This window comes from Mobula birostris, chromosome 6, assembly GCF_030028105.1.
Source record: "Mobula birostris isolate sMobBir1 chromosome 6, sMobBir1.hap1, whole genome shotgun sequence".
Taxonomy (NCBI): Eukaryota; Metazoa; Chordata; class Chondrichthyes; order Myliobatiformes; family Myliobatidae; genus Mobula; species Mobula birostris.
The window spans coordinates 177,414,909-177,430,024 of record NC_092375.1 but is presented as its reverse complement, the minus strand read 5'-3'; positions in this window follow the sequence as shown (position 1 = coordinate 177,430,024).

The window sequence follows — 15,116 nt, the reverse complement described above, 5'->3', positions numbered from 1 at the left end:
GCAATGCTGCAAAGATTTATCCATCTTGTTCTACTATACTTTAACCCTTTCCTCTCTCCCAGCTCTTTCCATTTGCAGGAACACAAATGAACAATGGTTTCATAGCAACCAGTAAGAGACTAAGGGCTAATTTTGTTTTAGAAATCTTTGGAAGAAAATACTAGCTTGCTGTTATTGCAGACTTTCCTTGCTATGGCATCAAGAAGCAGGGGAAACCCCAGCCTGTGAGAAATTGTACAAATTTACTGGTACGATATAAGGTCATAATGTTTAATTTTTTAAAGCTATTTTCTTGCTTTTGTTTTCACTTTTACTGAACTTTTTCTGAATAATTGAATACTTGTATTTATTTTTATGTTGATGGTAGAGAAGTGAAACCTCTATTAACTAATGAAAGGAAGTGCTGGCTCCCCAGAGCAAATAGGTTCATTAGGAAAATGATGCCATATATTTCTCTTTTATTGGTACAGTATTACCAGGATCCAGGAGGATCATCGCATAATGATACTTGGTCGCAAGACTGAAAATTTTAGGTTTTCAAATGCAGAAAATGTAAAATTTCCAGATGCGTGTGTTTTACCTGTCTGCAGCTTCCCAATCCTAGTGCCATCACAGTGAGACACTGACACAAGCGCTGGTACTGACTTTCCCAAGTAGCACTAATTAACAGCAGTCCAACTGTGCTGTCCGTTGAGTGGTTGGCTCTGTCGGGTGGCAGAAAATGGTCGAAGATTTGTCGGCAGAATGACATAACAAAGGCTCAAAGAAGGGAAAGAAACAGAAAGCGAACGGCAGAACAGTTAGACTTTTACAGCACAAAAGGGAGGAAAAGGTAGAGAATGAAGAAACATAATGAATAGCAGAATAACATGTATATCAAATTATATAATTACACACTGCAATTTATCTAAGTCAACATTTTTATTTGATTTATTGTAATCTTTCAAATCTCCAGCACCACTAGTTAATTACTCTGCTACATTATAATATGAAGAATTTGGAGAGAAAACATTTTAAACAAAAAAAAATCATCAGTATCAATCCCATTTAACCATTAAACTATTAGTGGTTTAAACATTAACCCTTCAGTGGCTTCCCACATGCCTTCTCTAATATAGCCTCTGTCATTTAAAATTTTTAATTGAAAGATCCTCACTATTCTCATTTCAAATATATGATTATCTCAGTGTAAAAACTAGTGAAATTAATTTTGTTCACAGTATAAAATTCCTAAAAGTTGGAAAGGTTATGGGTGTAGCAGAAAATATATTGGGAATGCCATAGCCAAACAGCTGACCTGTAAATGGATTTTCAGCTGAAAAATAAAATCATGGGGCTCGAAACTAAAGCAAAAGAATGTTTGAACTAGAGATTGCACTTTGTTAGTAGCTACATTTGAAAGATGAAAATTAATGTAACTTGGAAGTATTTAAATTGCATTCTTGAATAATAGTTCATTTTTCGGAAGTTTTCCTTTTTTAGGCATTGGTATGTACGTATGATTTTAAATTGATTCTGGATGCTCTCATATATGCATCAGTAGTATTGATTGCTTCACCTGCCATATAGTTGCTCAGATGTTAAGCTTTACTGATAAAACTTGTCTGCTCAGTACTGAAGTTGACTAAACAGAAAAATCAACTATAATTTATAAAAACGATGTTTTTAGATGTATGTCTTTGCATATTGCTTTATCTGATACATGCAAATGAAAATACGCTTGTTTCTTTTTGTTCACAAACATTTGTAAATAACAGAATCTACCATCTTTATTCAGTGATAATGTATGTGTGCTTAAAGTAGAAGTGAATTAAACTTGAAAGAACTGTATCAAACAAACACAGCTGGGGTTATGTCTTAAAGCAAGATGATCGATTTTATCACTTTAGTTATGATGCTATTGTTTGCATTCCAAGGAATTTACTGAAATTCCAGGTCAATGGTTGAAGAATGAAGCGTATGCAATAATTCCTGAGGTATATGGAAGGATATACTGTATGTTGGTTGTTAATTGCCCAAATATGTGGATGTCCAGTTACCAGTCTTATATTTTTATATTAAAACAATGCCCAATAATATTTTCCCTACAATAATGATTTCATACACAATTTATGAATGCACCCTTTAAATCAGACTGTCTCCGGTCTAATACTATTTTTGTGTGTTTCAAGCCCAGTAAAGCCTAATTCTTTTGTACAACTCTCTTTTTTCTATTTCAAATGAAGCATCACTTGTATTATTGCAATATTAGTTATATTTTTGTAACACTGATGATCTAATGGTATTCCCAACAAAGCCCATATAGAGGAAACTTTGAAATGTTGTTAACATATACACTGAAAAGTCAGAAAAATTTTCTCCATGACAGTATGCATTTGGAGCATTTCTACCCGTTTTTGGAATGGGGAGAACTTTGGCACTTGTTGCCAGACATGGATAAGTACGCATTTGTTTGCCTCATATAACAATGTAAATCATGGTGTGATTGGACTCTATGATCCAGTAATCTTGGTGCATGCGAGTGATAAAGCGTTTAGACGTTCAATCTAGTTCTTGCTGTGATTGTAATTCTGAGATTTTAGTGTCTTTTTGTTTCTGTTAGCCTAACACCTTGCCAAATGTCATTAATGTAGGTCAGATGTTACAACTGTCATGTGTCTCCATTAAAGAAATGGTCAGAGGAATGGAGGCAGTGTTGGCATTATTCCTTTTATGCTTCACTAAAAAGGGACACATATTCGAGATGAAATACACCCTCGATAAGCAAGTAGATTAAAATTTTGGCACTTTATTCGTAATGATGCACAATTAGATTTCTACAAGTACAGCCTCAATATGTCGCCAGTCAGGAAATGTATTTGCATTATCAGTTTTCCATAGGAAAGCAGGAAAAAAATCTCTCATTAAAATATGACAATTATATCAAATCTATATCTGAGTATTTCAGATAATATTAAAGAATGGAAAGCATCTTAGTAGTAAATAATGTTATAATACTTTGTCAAACATATAATATATATATATATAAAGGAGATAATCTGTAGTCAGCCGGTCTGAACGCTATGCAGACTTCTTTTCCCATTAGTGTTTATTTTTGACAGATGTCAATTAGTTTCGGAGTCAGACTGGAACCAGAAGTTATCTGTAACGAGACTAAGCTGTGTAAAAGTATCCAAATGAGAGCTAATTATTTTGTGACCATGAAATAATTCTGTTTTGGCCAGTGTACTGTACCTGTTTCATCTTCCCTTTTCAACAGAATTATCTTTTAGAATATTTTAATGCAAAGATCTTAAGTACAGAAATATAAAATTTAAACTGTGTGCACTGCCTGATTTTATCACCCTATCCAGCTTTTCCTGTCTTGGGATAATATTTATTAAGATGACCACTGGCAGAAGTGAAGGGATTTTTCAGAATCATGTTTCAAGGAAACTACAATTTGTGAATTGCCTTATTGTAAATTCTATCATATCTGAAAGCTCAATCTTTGAATCATATTGTATATGTTTCATTGAAGAATAGAAGAAATATGATTGACTTCCTATTCCCAAAATATAAAGCTACACATTCCCCATAGAGAACTTAGGCTATTTAATATTCCTTACAAACATTATAGGAAATATGTGTAAGTCTGTATTTAGGAAACTGTAACAAAGCATAATGAGATAATAAACTATCCTAAGAAAACTTTTATGCCACAGAATACAAAAACATTTAAATTTTCACAATTTAAAATATTAAGAGAGTTGTTATCTGTTTAGCGATACAAAAACAGCGCTCTTTCTACTCAGATACATTTTCTGGCACAGCAACAATCTATTATACGGTTTAACTCTTTAACTGATGTCTTATATTTGCCAAATTGAATTAATATCATCCTTCCAGAAGGGGACATTACAATAAATGGACTTTGATTCAATTTTAATGAAAAAGCACAATTTTCAGATTATTTATTTAAGAGAATAAAAATGGTTCCCTTGTCTCTATCACATTTTCCAAAATACATTATGACATTGAGTACTAAAGTCAAATTGAATCTTGCAAAGCCACACATTCCATTAATGCATTACTATTAAATATTTTCTTCTATATCCTTAATATTAGACCATCATTAAAACAATCAAATCAGTACAATTTGAATCAAAGCATTGGACAATATTTTCAAATATATGTAATTTATTGTGGTATTAGATTAGTCTAGCAATACTAATTAATATTAGATTGTAAATTTTTAAACGTTACAAGTGATTTCAATTTTTAAAATAAAAGCTCTGATTTTAGACATCATAGCTTAGGTTTAAAATCACAGTTTTAATAAATTTTAGATTTAAGCAGCTTTTTATAATTATGAGGTGCTAATGCTTTACTTTAAAAACAAATTTATTTTCCTTCATTTCCTCAAGAGTTACAATTGAGATGTGGCCAGACTGATTCCGTACCAGCAGCACTGTTAAGTTGCTATCCTTGTTTACCCACTTATTTAAATTCACAAGGTTTTGGATTTCCTTCATCTAATGTTGCTGTTGGGCAAGTGCACATTTTTCTTGTGGACTTACTCCAATCATTTCCCACCTGGGATAATACGCCCAACAATCAAAGGACGCAGCATCTTCTTAGATGTCACAAGTAGTTACTTTAGGAAGATGTCACCACTGACTGCTTGTTCTGTGTTTTTTTTAGATTTTCTCTGTTGAATGCCTACTGATATATTTTAACAGGCATGCTCTTAAAATTTCAAAGCATTGAACCTATGTGAATAACGGTAGTTTGAAATGCTTAATTTGTCTATGGGTTATACAGTGTGCTTCAAATATCTCCTACATTGTTTACATAGGGTCTGTGCTTTGGACCATACATATGAATGTAAACATGAAAATTATTGGTGTAGACCACCAGCGATGAAGGTGATGTTGCTGCTGGCTGCATAATCTTGACATAATACTGGAGGATGTCTTCTTCCTTAGCTACGTTGCACACTCATGCCTTTGAGTCAATGGCTTCATGGGGACCTGTTGGTCAGCAGTTGTCCATCTCTGACTAATTTTTTCAAGCTTCTCTGCCTTTCTAGCCCAATGTGAAAATACAAGACGATGTGGTGTTCACTATTGTAGTCTAGAGGAAGAGTACTTAAGTGCCAGAGAGAGGGAGGGCCCAAGTTCAAAGTGCATGCGTCTCCATGGCTTTATGCTTGAGTTGGCTGATGTACACATGGTAACCCTATTCAACTGAGTGGAGGTTTCTGACCATGAAACTTTATTATTTTAGTTCAAAATTTTTCAATTACAGTATTATTTCCATGTTATTTTAATAATATCTATCTACTTGTCTTTAATTACTTCAAAGTTCAAAGTAAACTTATTATCGAAGTACATAAATGTCATGTATACAACCCTGAGATTCATTTTCTTGTGGGCATTCAATAAATCTATAGAATAATAACCATAACAGAGCTAGTGATAGATGGCACCATTCACATTCATATATTTCTGTTTTTAAATGGTTTGGATGGAAATAAATGGTCAATTGCTTTGACAGTTCTTGCCAGGCTCTGGGCCTTAGTACACTGGATAGGTTCTATTGCCATTCAGAGCCCATTTCACTTTGTCAGGGTACTCTCAGATACTAAGGAGCAGATTGATTGGTCCTCTCTATTTGGAAATAGTAAGTGCCAGAGAGCGGGTACTGTGGGGAGAATGATAGATCCAGCATGATCCAGCCCATTGGTTTTCCATTTTAGTGTAAACTTGCAAGTCACCTTTTTGTGCTCAGGTCGAAACATTGCAGAGAAAATGAATGGCCAGCTCCTGATACATTAGGACTATAGCTGCAGCCACCACAGTGCTGTTACTACAGTCTAGCGAGGTACCAATCATCATGGAGGGAGGGGATCCAAGAGAAAAAAGCATCATCAGTACCCCTCGTTACTGTAGAGACACTTAGATTCCAATCGATGGGGTGCTGGGTCAGTCCCTAGTGGAAGGAGTCTTTTAGACCCGCAATTATGAACGCTCCATTTTCTGAGGCAGCAAAAGGGGATTCAGCAAGCGTTCCTGCAGCAACACAGAAGATATGGAAAGCCGACCTTAAGGGGTCCATAGTTTTTCATTCAACTTCACTATCCCCTGTGCAACACTGATTCATTGTAAAAACTAAAATATATGCTTTGGTCCCTTTTTACTAATTAACTTTGAATGCATCCAAGTGCACAGGATTATTTGGGGAGCATCAGCATGCATATTTATCGGCAGAGAGCTTAGTAATATTAGACCTAGTTCTGTATTGCAGGTCAGCATGTACTGAATTGACATTCTATTGATCCAAGAGCTTATTACTTTTGAGATGACAAGTGGAGCACAGAATCCACCCTTTACAGATAGCTACTGAGCCTGAGACCTATCTTTGCAACATCAGTGAATAACCCAAGTTATAATATGCACAATTCTGATTTGATGGAGTCAGACGTGAGAGCACGGAGGAACATCTGGAGAAATTTCTGAAATGCCCGCTTCACTGCCACTGTTACTGTGTGGTCCGGAATCTCCGGAGGAGAAGGCCCCGAATCCTCGGCTTTGCTTGTTTCAGTGGCCCGGATAAGGTCGAAGGTGCTCGACAGAGGATGGCGCTTGGGAGGCTCTATCGGAGGGGCTGGTCGGAGGCTCGGAGTTTTCGGATGGACGGACTCAGTGTCGGCTGTTGTCAGGTGCTTCCAATGCATTGGCAGTTGTCGGTGCCTAGAGGTTTATGGCAGGGAGTTTCGCCCTTTGCTGCCTGCTATCGGGGACTCGGGAGTCGATCGACTCGGGACTTTGAGACTTTTTTTACCATGCCCACGGTCTGTTCTTTATCAAATTATGGTGTTGCTTTGCACTGCTGTAACTATATGTAATAATTATGTGGTTCTGTCAGTGTTAGTCTTTAGTTTGTCCTGTTTTTCTGTGATATCACTCTGGAGGAACATTGTATCATTTTTAATGCATGTATGCATTTCTAAATGACAATAAACAAGGAATGAGTGTCCTCATAATCTAATATGCAGTAATATTGGTAAAGTGAAAGATTGGTAAGCAGACCCCAAATAAATACTCCTGCCAAAAGGTCTTGGCCCAAAATGTTGATTGTACATTTTTCCAAAGATGCTGCCTGGCCTGTTGAGTTCCTTCAGCATTTCATGTGTTTTGTTTGGATTTCCAACATCTGTATATTTTCTCTTGTTTCCAAATATATACTGCTAGCTATAAGTTCCTTAAATGTAAACTTGAAAAGTTTGTTCTTTACATTAGAATGTTGATGCAACATATCACCATATGTGCCAACCTAAAGTTTCTTGAATGCTGTAGATTGTTCACTGACTATATATATATTTATTCATCCTTAATAAGCAAAGTAGATATTGAATTGCAGAGGGACATCCTTCTTTCAGAGTTTAACAGTATCTTTATTTAGCAACTTAAATCTATGGAAATTGTCTTAATGCAATGCAGGCAAGTGGAGTCAGCAGAACTGTCTCTGGGATCACATGCTTTCCACAAGTTACATGTTTATGTGGGACCAGTATTCTTTCATAGCAATGCTAAATTTGTAATTAGACATCAATGACAATGTAGCTGAAGGCTTGGTATGAAATTCAACGCTGGAACATTAGTTCAGGGAGGTCCTCAACACAAGGGTATCTGCAGATGATGGAAATACAGAGTAACACATACAAAATGCTGGAGGAACTCAGCAGGTCAAGCAACATCTATGGAAAGTATTAAAGCAGCAATTCCCAATCTGGTGTCCACATACCCCGTGGTTAATGGTAGGAGTCCATGGCATAAAAATTGTTGGGAACCCCTGGATTAGAGAGTGGACGTTTTGGAATGAGCCCCTTCATCAGAGTCGCTACCTGAAATGTTGATTCTTTATTCCTTTCCACAGATGCTGCCTGGCCTGCTGAGTTCCTCCAGCATTTTTTGTGTGTTGCTAAGGTTGATCCTCTAACAATTATGTGGAATAATTAGGTAAAGACCTTATATTGTGCCACATTTCATAAGATGTATTTTGGCTGTCTCCTGGCTGTGATTTTTGAATACCTCCTCATGATTAAGATATTCACACAGATTATAGAATCCAGTGGCCAGTATATTCTCCCTCTCCTTCCTCCTGGGAGAAGAATTGCAAATTATGCCTCTTACATCTTTAAGTTTAAAAAACTCACCTTGTGTATCACTTAAGAAACTTTCACCAATGAATGTGCAGTGTACTTCTATTACACAATGATTTAATATACCTTAAAGGGAATTTTGAATAGATTTAGCATATGAGTATTGTTGCCTAATGTTGAATCTAAACAATTTTTCAGTGGCTATATGAGGAACTTATCTTGCCTAGATTACAAAATTTCTGCAGAACTGTTCTCTGGTCTCGGATTAACGTGCTCCATTGAATTCAACTGCTGGTTTGGAACTTGTTGCCTGTTCTCAGACCATCCACTGGATTCCCGTGACATTGTCTTTATGTCATAGGGGACTGTCTGTGAATTGCACTCTGCTTCGGCAACTTAATTCCAGAAGTGAAGTAGAAATGATCTGTGACACGTTTCTAGGCTTCTGTGTTTCCTAATAGGAAATTGAACTCTTGTTTATTCATCATATGAGCTGTAAATATAATAAAGGTAATGAGTTGGCAATCTTTCACTAACCCACATCAAAAATAATAACAAGAAAAGTTTGCAGTTAAATAAAACTTTGGTTAGGTGACTGTGAGTTTTCTGTGCAATTCTGCCCCATTACAGGAAGGATATGGAGGCAATGGAAAGGGTGAAGAAGAGGTTTACCAGGAATCTGCTTAGGTTACAGGGTAGACCTATAAAGGGAGGTTGAACAAACTTGGATTGTTTGCTCTGGAGCAGCAGAGACTGAGGGGAGACCCGATAGAATTTTGTGAAACAATGAGAGACTTTGATAGGATAGAAAGAATCTTCTCCTCCCCCCCCCCCACTTAAGGTAGAAAACTTCAAGTATCAGAGGGCATGCATGTAAGATGAAAGTGGAAAAGTTTAAAGGGAATGTTTTTACATAGAGAGTGATAGGTACCTGGAGAGGCTGTCAGGGGTAGTGGTGGTCTTTAAGGGGCTGTTGATAGACATATTTATATGGAGGGAATGGAAACTCACTGCAGATGACAGTTTGTGTGGCTTCAGAGCTGTGTGTCAGACATGGCTATAAGCAGCGCTGGGGCCTCACAGGGGTCTCTATTGGCTCCCTCCCTGTTTACCCTGTTTAGCTCAGACTTCAGATACAACACTGAATCGTGTCATCTGCAGAAATTCTCTGAGGAGTCTGCAACATTTGGGTGTATAGAGGGAGGAGAGGAAGATAAATACAGGGCCCTGGCGGAGGACTTCGTCAAATGGGGCAAGCTGAATCACTTGCAGTTCAACATCAGTAAGACAAAGAACATGGTAATGTACTTTAGAAAGACCAAGCCTGCATTGCTCCCTGTTACTACTGATAGTGAAGACATTGATGTGATGACGACCTACAAGTATCTGGGGGTGCACCTGGACAACAGACTTGAGTGGAGAACCAACACAGAGGCTATATACAAGAATGGCCAGAGTCACCTCTACTTCCTGAGAAGACTGAGGTCCTTTGGACTACGCAGGCCTCTCCTTCATATGTTCTACCAATCTGTTGTCACCTGTATGATTTTCTATGCAGTGCTGTGCTGGGGCAATGGATCAACATGGGTGATGCCAACAGATTTAATAAGCTGATTAGAAAGAAGAGCTCTGTTATAGGAGTCAAACTGGACACACTGGAGGCTGTGGTAGAACAAAGGACCTTCTGTTATATCCTGGCAATTCAGGACAATGTTTCTCACCCTCTGCCTGACACTGTCTGAACAAAGGAGCAATTTCAGTAATAGACTGAAAAGAGCACTATACGAGATCATTCTTACCCTTTGCCATTAGGCTTTATAATGACTCAACCCGTAGCCGGGGAAGTGATGACTCCCCCCTGTTAGTCTGTTATTAACCTCTGTTTACTAGAGCTCTGTACTTCCTCCTTGTTGGTAGAAATCGGAAGAAGGTATGTCCTAGGTAATGGGGATCTTTAATGATGGATGCTGCTTTTTCGATACATCACCTTTTGAAGATGTACCCAATGCTGGTGAGGCGAGTGCTCATGATGGAGCTGGTGAGGTTGCAACTTTCTGCAGTTTTTTCCCGACCCTGTGCCGTTTGCAACCCTCCCCCCCATACCAAGCGATGATGCAAGCAGGTAGAATGTTCTCCATGGCGAGAGTCTTTGCGGTCATACTGATGTTCTTTGACACACCAGTACCTTTTCTTTTATCAGCATTTACAAAATGTTCTGCCTTCCTTTTTTTTTACTACTGAGAAGGGTCTTAACATTTTTCCACAATATGGTTCAAACATCAATCATGTCCTTGTCAATTCATCAAATCTACCCATGCGTCATGATGCCTCTCTACATCCATCAGCAGTCAATACTGTCGCCTACCCTTGTACCATCAACAAATCTGAATGTCCTGTTTGTGATTCCCTCATCTACTCATCGACAGAGATTGTGAATATTTGTGGCAATCTCTTGTCACAGTCTGCCAATCTGAAAATGACCTGTTTATTCCTTCTCTCTGCTTTCTGTCATTTAACCAATCTTTGCTCCATGCTAGTTGATTATCCCAATATCTTTTACTCTTGTTAATCATCTGTGTGTGATCCTTTATCAAAAGCTTTCTGAAAGTCTAAATATACCACATCATCTGTTTCTCCATTATGTATTTTGATCATTGCTTACTTACTTACTGCCCGTTATGCCGCTGGTGTTTAGGGCAACGTTGAAGATCCTCCCTCTCTGGCGATGTTCAGGACATCCTTCATCACGTTAGTAGCTTCTTCTCTGATTTCACTACTGTCAGTCACACTGGTCCCAGATGAAGACTCAGGACTACTGTCACACTCAGATGTAGAGGGGTTCTTCATTCCTGTTTCTGTAACAGTTTTGTTTGACCAGTCAGGGTTGTTAGCCCTGAGCTGAAGCCCTGAACCTGGAGGACCAGTGGACCAGTGGCTCACTGTTCATCTGAGCCTCTACCCTTTGACCTGTTTGGCATGGGTGACCCCTAGCAATAGCCAAAGCATAAAGCCCTCACTACAGCCAATATTGCTCTCCAGGTCATTGAGGCATGCAAGCCTCCAAACCGACACAAGGTTGTGGTCCTCTTGGAGGGATTTTGTTAGGTATATTCACAAATTTCCAATATATTTGCCATCATGATTTCCCCTTCTCTCCAATCCCATTCCCATTTTAGAACATCGAACATAGAACAGTGTAGCATAGAATGGGATTTTCAGTCCATGGGATTCTGCCAATCTATGTGAACTTGCTCCCTGGTCAATCAAATCCTTCCCTCCTACACAGCCTTTAATCCTCCGTTTTACTTTCATCCACATAGCTATCCAGGAGTCTCTTAAATATCTTTATTCCATGAACCTCTACCATCACCCCCAGCAGTGTGTTCCAGGCAGCTGCCACTGGAAGAAATAATAAAAAAAGTGGTAAGAAATCTACTTCAGAAATCTCTTCTAAACTGTCCTCCACTCACCTTAAACGATGCCCTCAGAGATTGGCCATTGCCACCCCTGTGAAAGGAAGCTCTGGCTGTCCACGAGGAAATCTGCAGATGCTGGAATTTCAAGCAACACACATAAAAGTTGCTGGTGAACGCAGCAGGCCAGGCAGCATCTCTAGGAAGAGGTACAGTCGACGTTTCAGGCCGAGACCCTTTGTCAGGACTAACGAAAGTTCCACCTAACCTTCATGGAAAAAAGCCTCATAATTTTGTATAGCTCTATCAAATCTCCTCTCAATCTTCAATATTCTAAGGAATACAGTTCTAACCTATTCAACCTTCCCTTATAACTCAGGTCCTCCAAACCCGGCAAATCCTAGTAAATTTTCTCTGTACTCTTTCAACCTTGTTCGGATATTTCCCGCACACAGTATTACAAATTAGGCCTCACCAATGTCTTCTACAACTTCAACATAACATCCCATCTCCTGTACTCAATACCTTGATTTATGAAGACCAATGTGCGAAAACTTTCTTTATAACCCTATCTACCTCTAATGCCACTTTCAATGAATTCTGGACCCATATTCCCAGATTACTTTGTTCTACCGCACTCCTCAGTGCCCTACCATTCACTGTGTAAGACCTACCCTGGTTGGTCCTACCAAAGTGGAACTGCTTGCACTTGTCTGCATTAAATTCAATCTACCATTTTTCAGCCCATTTTTCCACCTGATGCATATTCCTCTGCAAGCCATGATAGCCTTCCTCACTGCCCACTATACCCCTAATCCTGGTGTCGTCCACAAATTTGCCAATCCAGTTAACTGCATTATCATCCAGATCATTGAAATAGATGACAAACAGCAAAGAACCCAGCACTAGTCCCTCTGGCACACCATTAGCCACAGGGCTCCAGTCAGAGGGGCAACCGTCTACTATCGCTCTCTAGCTTCTCCCACAAGGCCAATGTCTAATCCAATTTACAACCTCATCTTGAATGTTGAGCGACTGAACCTCTTGATCACCTATCTATGTGAGACCTTGTCAAAGGCCTTGCTAAAGTCCACGTAGATAACATCCACTGCCTTGCCTTCATCCATTTTCCTGGTAACTTCTTTGAAAAACTCTGTAAGATTTAGACGTGAATTACCACCTATGAAGCCATGCTGTCTATCCGTACTCAGTCCATTTCTATCCAAATACTTATATATCTGGTCCATTAGAACACCTTCCAATAACTTTCCCACAACTGATGCCAGACTCACCAGCCTATAATTTCCTGGTTACCACTTCTTTTAATTCCAGTGTTTTCTCTCCTGTTGATGTCCGACTAACTGACCAATGCTTTCTTCTCTCTCTTTCTTGATATGAAGTTAAATTTGCTACCTTTTAATTGGTGGGAACTGATCTAGAATCCATGGAATATTAGAAGATGGCAACTGGTGCATCTTCTGTATTTGCAGCCATGGGATGTAGAGATGAGAGTCCACGGCATATTGGAGATGGTAAGGTGCGAGAAGTACAGCATCTCAATAGGCGTGAAAGAAATCTGTGCTGTGCGGGCAGGCATCGCAGCTAATAGAACTCATTTGCAAAGAGACTGGAGGAGTTACTTCAAGGTCAAGTCCATTGTCATTCAACCATACACATGTATACAGCTAAGTGAAACAAAGTTCCCCAGGGACCAAAGAGCCAAGCACAGTACATATATCACATCCAACACATAAAAAACAATAGTAACACAATAATATTAACAGATTAAAAAAAGTATTCTGTATCTGTACAAGCTGACGTAAGGTGCATTTACGACATATAGTTAAATATACACCAGTATTACTGTTATTGATGCCATCATAAATAGAAATCTACAGCACATTACAGGCCCTTTGGCCCACAGTGTTGTGCCGACCATGTAACCTACTCTAGAAACTGCCTAGAATTTCCTAGAACTTCCCTCTATTTTTCTAAGCTCCATGTACCTATTTAAGAGCCTCTTAAAAGGCCCTATCGTATCTGCCTCTACCACTGTCGCTAGCAGTGTGTTCCATACACCCACCACTCTCTGTGTGAAAAACTTACCTCTAAATGACGCGTACTGGGTGGTGGGAGGGTGTTCTGAAGCTGTTACCCAGCCAAGCAGTCCTTGTTCTGATACTGTAGTACCTTCTGCCTGTGGTAGGAGGTTAAAGAAATTGCGTTTGGATGGGAGGGGTGCAATTGTAGTGCTTCTGGTGTATGTCTTGGATGTGCAGGGGTGGGAGAGAGATCCTGATGCAGTCCAATGGGTTACAATTCCCATTCCAGACAGAGGTAAGGTTTGGTCAGGACACTCTTGATGGTACTCCAATAGAATGTGGTTAGAATGGAGGTGGGAAGCCTCGCTTGTCTCAATCTCTTCAGAAGGTGGAGGCACTGCTCTGGTTTCTTGACTGAAAAGATGGGGTTGAGGGCCAGGTGAAATCATCCATGATGTGCTCGCCAAGAAACTTGGTGTTCCTGACTCTCTGCATGGAGAAGTCGTTGATATGCAGTAGGGTGTGTTCTGTTCACACCTTCCTGAAGTCCATCGAGGAGGAGATACAGGAACCTGAAGACACACACTTAATGTTTCAGGAACAGCTTCCTCACTTCTGCCATCAGATTTTATACTTTTCAAGGGACTAACTTGATCCCAGCTGCCTATACCTGATATATGCCTCCTTCTTATTCCTGACCAGTATCAATATCACAATATCCTCATCAACCAATAATAAATTTTACTGGTTACATTGACCACTGTTCTCAATTACTTTGCATCATTACATCTAGTTCTCGGCCAGAAATGAACGCAAGATCTCACATTTACAACTACATAAGTGCATCAGGCAGAAACTGATGGCTGATTTTCTTGAGGATGCAACTGTAATATTCTAAAAGGTCTTTAGAATGAGCAGCAACTTAGGACCCTGGCTGGTTTCCCGCTAGACTAGGTAACATTAACAGCATGCACATAGTTTTTAAAGGAATCCCAGATCACCCAAGAGTGCTTGTTTATCAAAGGAATTTCTAACACATCACAATGATCTGGCATTATAACCACAAGCCGATTTTGTGTATTACATTATGCACAAAATTATTAGCGCTTGCTACGTGGTTCTGATGTGCAACAGTCGATAATCTCTTATATCTTTGCACCTTCCAAAAGACTTACCAGTGGGCTGCGTGGAGTTAAGGAGCTCCCACACAATATGTGGCTGAAGATGTCCAAGAAGAACACAACTGTGACAGAGGTAAAGGGAAGAGAGAAGGGGAGAATCGCTCTCTTGATTAGGGAGAACATTATGTCTGGACTTAAAGAGGATATCCCAGGGGTAAATGTCCAGGGAGTTCATATGAGCAACATTTAGAAATTAAAAATGGGCATCACTTTGATGGGATTGTTAATGGTAATCGGGTAATTTCAGAAAATCCAAATGCTCTTACTCCTGTTAGTACTGCTCCTGAATAGTGATAACCATAGTAAAATTACTAATCCAACTGTCCCATTAAGG